The following is an 11,473-nucleotide window of genomic DNA, read 5'->3' as shown; positions in this document are numbered from 1 at the left end:
TACTCAGGAGGCTGAGGCAGGAGAATTGCCTGAACCCAGGAGGCGGAGGTTGCGGTGAGCCGAGATCGCGCCATTGCACTCCAGCCTGGGTAACATGAGTGAAACTCCGTCTCAAAAAAAAAAAAGAAAATGAAAATGAAAGTGTTGTTGGAGCTCAGAAACCAATACCACCATATATGGCTTGGTGAACTGAGGAAGCCTCAAGGTCTCTCTGACTTACACCCCTCCCTACCCCCACTCTCTGTAAAATTGGAGTTCCTTTATCTTCCTGAGATCTAGACCATCAAAAAAAAAAAATTAATTTTTTTCCTCCCTAGAAGACCAAGAATGTAACTACACCAGAACAGAACTTTTCACAGGATAATATACAATTTAATCTCTGTTCCCTAATCCATTCATTCTCCCTAGTATCAGAATTCTTCTCCCTACTTCCACAACCTGTTTTGCTAGCATGGTCTATAAGCTTCTGAACTACAATGAGGGTGGGCAATCACTCTGTGATTTTCCTCTGGTGCTCATCGTGTAATTGTTAAGTACATTTGTATGCCTGTTCTATTAAACTGCCTTATGACAGTGATTTTCAGTGAACCTTCAGAAGGCCAAGTGGAAGCCCTCCCCTTTCCCCTGCAGTATATAACTATGAATTGAAGCGAATGTAAACAAAACTTTACATTTACATTTTATAATACATTTACATTATGTTACAGAAATTGTAAAATAATCACGGAATTATTTTCAGATTAATTATGATTAATTAATGATTAATCATAAAAACTGATGATTATTAAAACTTTAAAATAATAAATGAACTAAAATTTATTTATTTATTTTTATTTTATTTTATTTTTTTTTCTTTAAGTTCTGGCACTCAGTCCATATTTCATTTTTTTAAGGCGGGGTTTCACCATGTTGGTCAGGCTGGTCATGAACTCCCAACCTCAGGTGATCCGCCCGCCTTGGCCTCTAAAGTGCTTGGATTACAGGCGTGAGCCACCATGCCTGGCCATGAATTAAAGTTTAATAACAAAACTTAAAATTAAAATTATGTAGATAAGGCTAAAGTTCTTTATTTTTTTGAAAATGTAATGAAAACCAGGTGTGGCGGCTCACACCTATAATCCCAGCACTTTGGGAAGCCAATGTAGGCAGATCAACTGAGGTCAGGAGTTCAGGATCAGCCTAGCCAACAAGGTAAAGCCTCATCTCTACTGAAAATACAAAAATTAGCTGGGTGTGGTGGCAGGCACCTGTAATCCCAGCTACTCAGGAGGCTGAGGCTGGAAAATAGTTTTAACCCAGGAGGGAGAGGTTGCAGTGAGCCGAGATTGTGCCACTACACTCCGACCTGGGCAACAGAGACTCAAAAAAAAAAAAAAAAAAAAAAAAAATTCTGCAATTCTAACATTCCATGTCCCTTTTGCTACAAATGTAAAGAATCAATATCATACTTTATTGATAGCAATAATATAAAAGTGCTCAGTTTTGCAAAATGTTCCTCAGCTACCTATCTGAAATTTCACCCTAATTTGTGAGTATGTCTGGTGTCCTAAGAGAAGCAAGAAAATGCTTGACACTAGGAAAAGATACTCTATTAGGCCAAAAGCTATTGCATTCACACTGAGAGAAAGAATTTGACAAGCTAATTATTTTGCCTTTTCTCTTATCTGTTTCTGCTGTTCAGAATCCTCCTCACATTCCAAAGCAAGGTCTTTCTCCTACTTCGACAGCAGCAGAAACCATTAAGCTTTATGGCATTTGTATTTGGTTGCCTTTTGTTTTGTAGACATAGAGCAAGTGATGTGAAGTGTTTCCCTGGGGTCTGGAGTGGATATTTAAGTTTGTAAGTCATACAATGCCAGCCTGTATGCTGAATTCCAAGTAACAAAGGTGTCTGTGTGTTATTTAATAAATACATTTTGGGGTTTGTGACATGCCGGGTTAAGGGCAGGGGCCCCTCTTGCTGGGTCTATGGGTCATGCTAGTTAGAGTTCACAGAATTATTTATTGACTATAGCTCCTTGAAGGCCTGGTGAGAGACAATGGCCAAGAACAAATGAAGAGGGCAGAAGTCCCCAGGAATGTGTTTCACACAGCCAGACAAAAAAACATAAAGGCCAAAAACAAAGCAAAACCCAGTTGCCACTAATATATATATATATTTTTTGAGATGCCGTTTCACTCTTGTTGCCCAGGCTAGAGTGCAATGGCGTAATCTCGGCTCACTGCAACCTTTGCCTCCCGGGTTCAAGCAATTTTCTTGCCCCAGCCTCCCAAGTAGCTAGGAACAGGTATGCACTACCATGCCCATCTAATTGTGTATTTTTAATAGAGATGGGGTTTCACCATGGCGGCCAGGTTGGTCTTGAACTCCTGACCTCAGGTGATCTGCCCACATTGGCCTCCCAAAGTGCTGGGATTATAGGCGTGAGGCACCACCCCCAGCCTGAGTTACCACTAATTTTAAGAAGATGAACATTGTAAATGATGAAAAAATTAGCAGAGTACATAAAGCTTTTGTAAATATACAAAAGGAACTTGCACACTTCTCAAAAGGCCCTTTTTTAACCTCTACAGAAAGAACTGATTCCTCAGCAGTGTCATGAAAGTAAACCAGTTAGTGTCGACAAAGCTACAAAATTAATGGCTCATTTGTAATATAGTGATGGTGCATCTAATTCCCCCAAAAGACCAATAAATTATAAATGTTTTATTTAAAAAACTTACCATGAGCAATAAACTCAGTAACTGAATTTGCATAAATATTTGTCCTCAGAAAACATGAGCTTTTAAATTTTAATCTGACAGATGTTTTGAGATAGTGATTGATGAGACCCCAATCATGGGGTGGGACCCCCATGATAGTGATTAGTGGGACCTCCTAACTTTCTACCTTTGTCTATTAGTGGTCTAGAAAGACTAGGGAAGTATTGGGAGTTTGGGGACTTTGAGCTACAGCTATAAAAAGCTGTATAGAAGCTATAGTCAGGCTGGGTGTGGTGGCTCACGCCTGTAATCCAAGCACTTTGGAGGCCAAGGAGGGCGGATCATCTGAGGTCGGGAGTTCAAGACCAGCCTGGCCAACATGATGAAACCCTGTCTCTACTAAAAATACAAAAATTAGCTAGGCACAGTGTCAAGTGCCTGTAATCCCAGCTACTCGGGAGGCTGAGGCAGAACTGCTTGAGCTCTGGAGGTGGAGGTTGCAGTGAACCGAGATGCAGCCACTGCATTCCAGTCTGGGTGACACAGCAAGATAGTGTCAAAAAAAAAAAAAAAAAAAAAAAAGAGAAATCGAAGTAAATAGGCCAAGTGCAGTGGCTCACGCCTGTAATCCCAGCACTTTGGGAGGCCAAGGTGGGCAGCACTTGAGGCCAGGCGTTCGAGACCAGCCTGGCCAACATGATAAACCCCATCTCTACTAAAAAAAACAAAAATTAGCCAGGCGTGATGGTATGTGCTAGTAATCACAGCTACTCAGGAGGCTGAGGCAGGAGAATTGCTTCAACCGGGAGGTGGATGTTGCAGTGAGCTGAAATCTCAATACTGCCCTCCAGTCTGGGCAACAAAACAAGACTCTGTCTCAAAAACAAAAAAAGTAAACAGGCAAAAAAGGAAATCAGAGGAAACAGAAATAATGCAGGAAGTAGACGTAAACTTCCAAAGATAAAAGATGATAGTTATACTCCATCCAAATAAGAGAAAACTCTATCCATAAAAACCAAACAGAACAATCACACAAAACCAGAACACTATGAATAAGGAGAATTCAAAGAACAAAAAAGAGTGCTAGGAAATTAAAGCTAGGATTGCTGAGATTTTTAAAAATTGGATCTCTACAAAATTGCAAAAAAAATTAGCAGAGCATGGTGGCACCTGCGTGTAGTCCCAGCTACTCTAAAGGCTGAGGAGAGAAGATTGCTTGAATCTAGACGTTTGAGGCTGTGGTGAGTCATGATCATGCCACTACACTCCAGCCTGGGTGACAGATCAAGACTTTGTCTAAAAAAAAAAAAAAAAAAACCAGAAATTTTAAAGCGAGAGATAAATTTAAAGAACTTTCCAAGAAAGTTGGACAAGTCAGAGATGAAAAACAGGAGAGAAATGAAAGGAAAATTAGTTAACAAGTCCCCATATCCAGATAATAAGAGTTCAAGAAATGGAAAGAAAGGAAGTAATTTTCAAAGAAATAATACAATAAAAAATTTCAGAACAGAAGAACATAAGTTTCTGGCCAGGTGTAGTGGCTCACACCTGTACTCCCAGCACTTTGGGAGGCCAAGGCGGGCAGATCATCTGAGGTCAGGAGTTCGAGACTAGCCTGGCCAGCATTGTGAAACCCATCTCTACTAAAAATACAAAAATTAGCAACAAAGTGAGACTCTGTCTTAAAAAAAATTTTTTTTAAATTTTTAATAGGTCATAAAAGGTTAAAGAATCAGAATGCATTGAACTTCTCAACAGCAACATTGGAAGCTAAAAGACAATGGAGCAACACCTTTAATATTTTGAGTAAAAATTATTTTATTTTTCATTTAATTTAATTAATTTAATTTATTATTATTATTATTTTGCAATGGAGTCTCACTTTGTTGCAAGAGCAAGAGGCTGAAGTACAGTGGCATGATCTTGGCTCACCACAACTTCAGCCTCCCAGGTTCAAGTGATTCTCCTGCCTCAGCCTCCCAAGTAGCTGGGATCACAGGCGTGTACCAACACCATGCCTGGCTAATTTTTGTAATTTTAGTAAAGATGGGGTTTCACCATGTTGGCCAGGCTGGTCTCGAACTCCTTACCTCAGGTGATCCACCCAGCCTGGCCTCCCAAAGTTCTGGGATTACAGGCATGAGCCACTGCACCCGGACTATTTTTATTTTATTTTGTGAGATGGAGTCTCACTCTGTTGCCCAGGCTGGAGTGCAATGGTGCGATTTTGGCTCACTGCAAGCTCCGCCTCCCAGGTTCGAGCAATTCTATTGCCTCAGTCTCCCAAGTAGCTGGAACTTATGGGTACATGCCACAATGCCTGGCTCATTTTTGTATTTTTAGTAGAGACGGGGTTTCGCCATGTTGGCCACACTGGTCTCAAACTCCTGACCTCAAGTGATTTGCTCCCAAAGTGCTGTGTTTTTTTAATTACATAGAATGATATTATTATTAGGGCAATAGAATGAAAATATTAAATAATTAGTTAACTTCAGGTCGTGGCTTATTCTACACTCTTCTTATTTGAGAAGGAGAAAAACTAGAAAAATTGGAACAATAAACTATGACTATTAATATATTTTCTCTCAGGATATTGGTTTTTTCCTTCTTACAAACAGGTTTTATTGTGTTTGGTCCACAGTTGTATTTCACATCGTCTCATGGAGGAGGGACTCTGGGTGGGTGTCCCTGTGCAGTACTTGGCAGGGCACGTGGCCAGGGGAGACAGAGCAATATGGCTAGCCAGCCCAGAAGGGGAGAAGGCAGGCTGGGGGCTTCTTAAAACCTACTGAAGGGCTGGGCGCAGTGTCTCATGCTTGTAATTCCAGCACTTGGGGAGGCCAAGGCGGGAAGATCACCGGAGGACAGGAGTTTGAGACCAGCCTGACCAATATGGTGAAACCCCATCTCTACTAAAAATGCAAAACTTAGCCAGGCATGGTGGAGCACCTGTAGTCCCAGCTACTTGGGAGGCTGAGGCAGGAGAGTCGCTTCAGCCCAGGAGGTAGAGGCCAAGATCGACCACTGCACTCTAGCCTGGACAACAACAACAACAACAATAACAAAAACCTACTGAGGCCACAGTTGGGGTTGGGGGTAGGGAGCCGTTAGAGTGGAGAGGGTCAGGCTTAGCCCGAACAACTCAGAATTCCACTTCCTTGTACCGGCCTCACTTTCCCCACCCGGCCGGGGGCAGGTAGGAGGGTCCTAGGGAAACCCAGCCACTTGGGAGCCTGAGATATTTGGCATCGTGTCCAGGTCCCCTTTCCCAGGGGACTCATTTCCCAACACCATCTCCACTGTCCCTGCCTCGTTCTTCGGGGAAAAAAAAATGTATTTTTCTTGTGTTAATACTTCCTGAAATCTTTGCGGATACAGAAACCACAAACTGATCAGCTGACAAAAGGGGAAGAGGCAGGCAACCGGAAACCTTTGGGGACCAGCTCCCTCCAAGCCCAGGTCTCTTCTCCCCAGCACAGCTCGCCCCACAACCTGGACATGCCAGCAGAGACCCTCACCCTACACGTATCCGGATACAGCCTCGACCCCTTCCCCTACAGCCCGGTGGCTCAGTCCTGCGAAGGACCAAGACAAGGGGGAACAAGCCCTGCTGCCTGATCCAACGCCGCCGCTCACAGACCCTCGGTTGATTGGCAGCACTGAAAAAAAAAAAAAAAAAAAAAAGATGAAAACACAGATAAACCCAAAACCCCGATGGGGAGACGATGTGAGGAGAGAGCGTGCTGGGAGCCTCAGTAACCCCCCTCCTCCTGGTAGTAAGGGGGATATTCAGGGACCTCCGGCAGTTGCTGGAGGGATCCCGGCCAGCCACTGTGCCTTGCAGGCAGTACTTGGGATCATGCATCTGCCGGCCCAGGCCAAAGACCTGGCCGCTCTGGTTGGCACCCTGCATGTAGCCCATCTGCAAGGGACATGGAGGAGTTGTCACACTTGTCGGTTCCCAGCTTGGTGTCGTGGATGTGCCCCTAGGTCCCGGGAGCCGTCATGCCCACCTGACTGGCACACTTGTTTGTATCCATCCGGAGGCTAATGGTCCAGTGGTCCATGGGGGGTCGTAGAGATGCCTCCTTGCACAGTAGGCGGAGGCGGTCATGCCCGACTGGCTGGTGCATTTGTTGTTGCCCATCTGGAGCCCGGTGACTCACTGGCCCGCCTTCAAGGCGGCGTCGTGGAAGTTCTGCTCCTGCTTCTCCGGGTACGTGACGCCAGTGTCCACCCCGCGCTGCAGACCCTGAGTCTTGGCCTTCCCCCTCAGGGCGAGAAGAGACACCTGCACCTGCGTCGGGTTCCCACTCTCCAAAAGGTCGCTGGCCTCGAATGCGTCCATGGGGTTCTTGCCGTAGCTGACCATGGCCTTGATGAAGCTGGAGAGGTTTTCTAGCTGGTGCCAGTTCTGCATGGAGCGGTTGATCCTGAGGACGGAGCCCGGCTGTAGCTTGTTCATGAGCGTGCATAAGGTAACCACGTCCTTCAGGCCCTAAGTCGGGGCCGATGGAGAAGCTGGAGAGTTCCTCGATCCAGCTGCGAAGCTCTGCCTCCTTCTGGGGGTCGTATTTGGACAGGAGCGGTTCTTGACCTCAGCCGACAGCCGGTACTAGGGGTCCTTGTTGTGCTGCGTGGAGCTTATGGCTGGCGGGCGCGGGGGCCGGACAGGACCGCCAGGCGGTCGCGGGGATGGGATGCACTCCTCTCAGGAGATAGATAGATATATATAGGGAGAGAGAGGGAGAGAGAGAGAGAGAGACGGGGTGTCACTCTGTCGCCCAGGCTGGAGTGCAGTGGCGTGATCTCGGCTAACTGCAACTTCTGACTCCAGGTTCAAGCGATTCTCCTGCCTCAGACTCCTGAATAGCTGGGATTACAGGCGGGCGACGCACAGCTAATTTTTGTATTTTAGTAGAGACGGGGTTTCACCATGTTGATCCAGCTGGTCTGGAACTCCTGACCTCAGGATCCGCCCACCTCGGCCTTCCAAAGTGCTGGGATTACAGGCGTGAACCACTGCTCTGGGCCCTTTCAGGATATTTTTATATGGGCTGGGCATGGTGGTTCACAGCTGTAATCCCAGCACTTTGGGATGCTAAGATGGGAGGATCACTTGAGTCCAGGAGTTTGAGACCAGCTTGGGCAACATAGCAAAACCAAGTCTCTACTAAAAAGGAAAAAAAAAAATTATCGGGGCATGGTGGCAAGCGCTTGTAATCCCAGCTACTTGGGAGGATGAGGCTGATCGATAGCTTGAGTACAGAAGTTCCAGGCTATAGTGAGCTATGATCAGTCTACTGCATTCCAGCCTGGGTGACAGAGCAAGAACCTGTCTTTAACTCTATCTATCTATCTATCTGTCTATCTGATATTTTTATGTGGAGCTGAAGAAGGTCTTCTGTTATCTGGACACAGGTTTTAGTTGGTACTCAAAACTTCCAATCATTCTAGAAGCTACAGGAGTAGTTGGGAACATTTGGCACCCACCCCAATTTTTTTTTCTACCAATGCACTGATCTTGGACCACTCCTTTTCTTTCTTTCTTTCTTTCTTTTTTTTTTTCAAAGACAGAATCTCACTTTGTTGCCCAGGCTGGAATGCAGTGGCGGGCAATCTCAGCTCACTGCAACCTTTGCCTCCTGGCTTCAAGCAGTTCTCCTGCCTCAGCCTCCTGAGTAGCTGGGATTACATGTGTGCCCCCACCATGCCCGGCTAACTTTTACATTTTTAGTACAGATGGGATTTCACCATAGGCTGGTCTTGAACTCCTGACCTCAAGTGATCCACCTGCCTTGGCGCTCCAAAGTGCTAAGATTACAGGCATGAGCCACCGTGCCTGGCCAGATCACTCCAATATTTTATTTTTTTTGAGACGGAGTCTCGCTCTGTCGCCTGGGGTGGAGTGCAATGGCTTGATCTTGGTTCATTGCAACCTCCATCTCCCAGGTTCAAACGATTCTCCTGCCTCACCATGCCTAGATAATTTTTTGTATTTTTAGTGGAGACCAGGTTTCACTATGTTGGCCAGGCTGGTCTTGATCTCCTAACCTTGTTATCTGCCTGCCTTGGTCTCCCAAGCTGTTGGGATTACAGGTGTGAGCCACTGCGCCCAGCAACCACTCTAATTTTTAATAAACCAAGCTGTATGTGCCGCATACCAAAATCCCACTCTGTTTTTGGAATAAGGAGAATAAACTGATATGATTTGACCCTTCTTCCCTCCAGAGTCTGAACCTCCAACTCAAGAGATAGAGCCTGAAAAAGTCCAACTCAGAAAGTCCATTTCAACTTATCTGATGTCTAGGAATTTGACATACTAGTTGTCTTATCCCTACCCACTTCCCCATCTCAGAAAATTTGCCCTACCACAGAGTCCCTGGCAGAGACAGTTATGCTACCCACCATTAGATCTTGTCTCCATAGCCACAGCTGATTGGATCACAGAAGAACACCTAATCCAATCAGAAGCTTTTTTCTGCCTTCACATAGGATGCCTTACAAATTTGGGTGTCATCGTTGCACAGTGACTATGTTAATCTTCTCTGTATTGGTCCAATTTTAGTATATGTGCTGCTTATGTGAGCACCAATCAGATTCTTTTGCTTGCTAATTTGAACTAGAGACTTCGACTTTGAGTCAGTAGTTCAGTGGAAGACACCAGAACTGGAGAATCAGGTAGTGTGAGGAGGGGCAGCTTTTTTTTCGTGTATGCATGCTCGTAAATGGAAAAATCCAGTCATCAGAGATAAGCCATAGCCTGGATGTGCCAACAGATGCAGAAACCACACAATCCCAGAGAAAGGTGGAGAGAGTAGTGATCTGACAACTTTGAGTTTTATGACTTCTACTTGGGATCTGTGAGCTTCTGCTCTGGATTTCTTACCATCCTCATTTAATTAATTAATTAATTTTTATTTATCTTTTGAGACAAGGTCTTGCTCTGTGGCCCAGGCTGGAGTGCAGTGGTGTAATCATGGCTCAGTGCAACCTCAACCTCCCAGTCTCAAATGATCCTCCTACCTCAGTAACCAGAGTAGCTGGGACTACAGGTGTGCACTATCACACTTGACTAATTTTTAAATTTTTTTGGAGTTTCAGTCTTGCTATGTTGCCAGGGCTTGTCTCCAACTCCTGGACTTGTGTGATCCACCCTCCTTGGCCTCTCAAAACATTGAGATTATAGGCATGCATCACTGCGCCTGGCTGATCATCCCCTTTTAAATTGGGTTAGGATAGCTTTCTTTACTCGTAATCAAAAAATACCTGATTCACCAGTTTTTAAAAGTCAATTTTTGTCACTCTACCTTTTAGCACGTCTCTCTCAGCCTCCAGATCCTATGGATTCCCTGTAGTCTGTGTAAATTGGTCAGGAGCAGGGAAATAGGGAGAATACATTTCCTTAAAATGTCCTAGACAAGAGACAATCGGATCCTTCTAGATATAGGAATTCGGGGGTTCTTCAAGCCTCAGCCTGGCCTGCAGCAATTGTGGCAGCCTTTGGAAGAAACCAGATGGTCAGCCACGTGATGAATAATCTATGTAACTTAATGCCATTTATTAATTTATAATTGTATTAAACTTTAATTTATGAGAAAATTTTGTTTTAAAGCTATTAACTATGTTTTTCTACTTGTTTTGCTACATTTTTATAAAACAAGGCTATTAAATCTTGGTTGCAGGTTTCTAACCATCAATTTTTTGGTAGATTCAATATATAGTATATAGTTACAGAGTTTTAAGTACATATGGAAATTTTCAGAAATTTTTCATTTCTTTGATCTCAAGGTTCTTAAAAAGCTGACATAGGTCAGGCATGGTAGCTCATGCTTGTAGTCCTAGCAATTTGGGAGGCCAAGGCTGGAAGATCCCTTGAGGCCAGGAGTTCAAGAACAGCCTGGACAACATAGTAATACCGCCATCTGCCCTTTTTCTCAATTAAAAAAGAAAGAGTGAGAGAGAGAACTTTAAGTCATGCAATTAGAGAATGTGAACAGAATCTAAGTCGATATTCATAAATACACCTAACCTTCTCATTTTACACGTAACTTGTTTAGCATTATTTATTTGCAATCCACAATTGTAGTTTTCAACTTGGCAAAATCTCATATATACTGTGAATTTACATTGTAATAAGAAAGCACAAAAATCAGGATCTTTCAAATACTAAATACATAAAATTCGTGAAACCAGGAATTTCTACATTTCAATATAAACTCAACTAATGAGTATTATTCCACAGAATGCAAGAATTACAAACATTTAAAGAGAATGTCACTATTGTCACCAGTATAAAAGTAGATACCTTTTTTTTTCTTCTGGAGTCAGGCGGTACCTTAGCACTAAGATACCTTTTTTTAATGGGTACATATCAGAAAATTGTGAGTACTTTGGAATCTGGTCATATTACAACACATATACTTTTTTTTTTTTCGAGACACAGTCTTGCTCTACTGCCCAGGCTGGAGTGCAATGGCATGATCTTGGCTCACTGCAACCTCTGCATCCCAGGTTCAAGTGATTTTCCTGCTAAAGCCTCCAGAGTAGCTGGGATTACAGGTACCTGCCACCATGCCTGGCTAATTTTTTTTTAGTAGAGATAGGATTTTACCTTGTTGGTCAGGCTGGTCTCAAACTTCCTACCTCAGGCGATACATCCACCTCAGCCTCCCAAAGCGCTTGGATTACCAGCAGGAGCCACCACACCCAGCCACAACACATATACTTTTAAAGTAGCTTTTTTTTTTTTTTTTAAGTTGGGGTTTCA

The 11,473-nt window shown here is 44.0% G+C and overlaps 1 non-coding gene and 2 pseudogenes across 1 annotated transcript; 1 reads left to right on the top strand and 2 right to left on the bottom strand.

Annotated features, from left to right (window-relative positions):
• Positions 1 to 2,039: 2,039 nt before the first annotated feature.
• On the top strand, positions 2,040 to 2,655 carry LOC119466809 (annotated as a pseudogene).
• Positions 2,656 to 6,146: 3,491 nt separating this feature from the next.
• LOC119466812 lies at positions 6,147 to 10,628 on the bottom strand (annotated as a pseudogene).
• LOC119466815 lies at positions 9,189 to 9,295 on the bottom strand. The gene has a single exon (XR_005195304.1). It is a non-coding gene; the product is annotated as a U6 spliceosomal RNA (small nuclear RNA).
• Positions 10,629 to 11,473: the final 845 nt, after the last annotated feature.

This window comes from Cebus imitator, unplaced genomic scaffold, assembly GCF_001604975.1.
Source record: "Cebus imitator isolate Cc_AM_T3 unplaced genomic scaffold, Cebus_imitator-1.0 Scaffold231, whole genome shotgun sequence".
Lineage (NCBI taxonomy): Eukaryota > Metazoa > Chordata > Mammalia > Primates > Cebidae > Cebus > Cebus imitator.
This window is presented reverse-complemented; position numbering and strand designations above follow the sequence as displayed.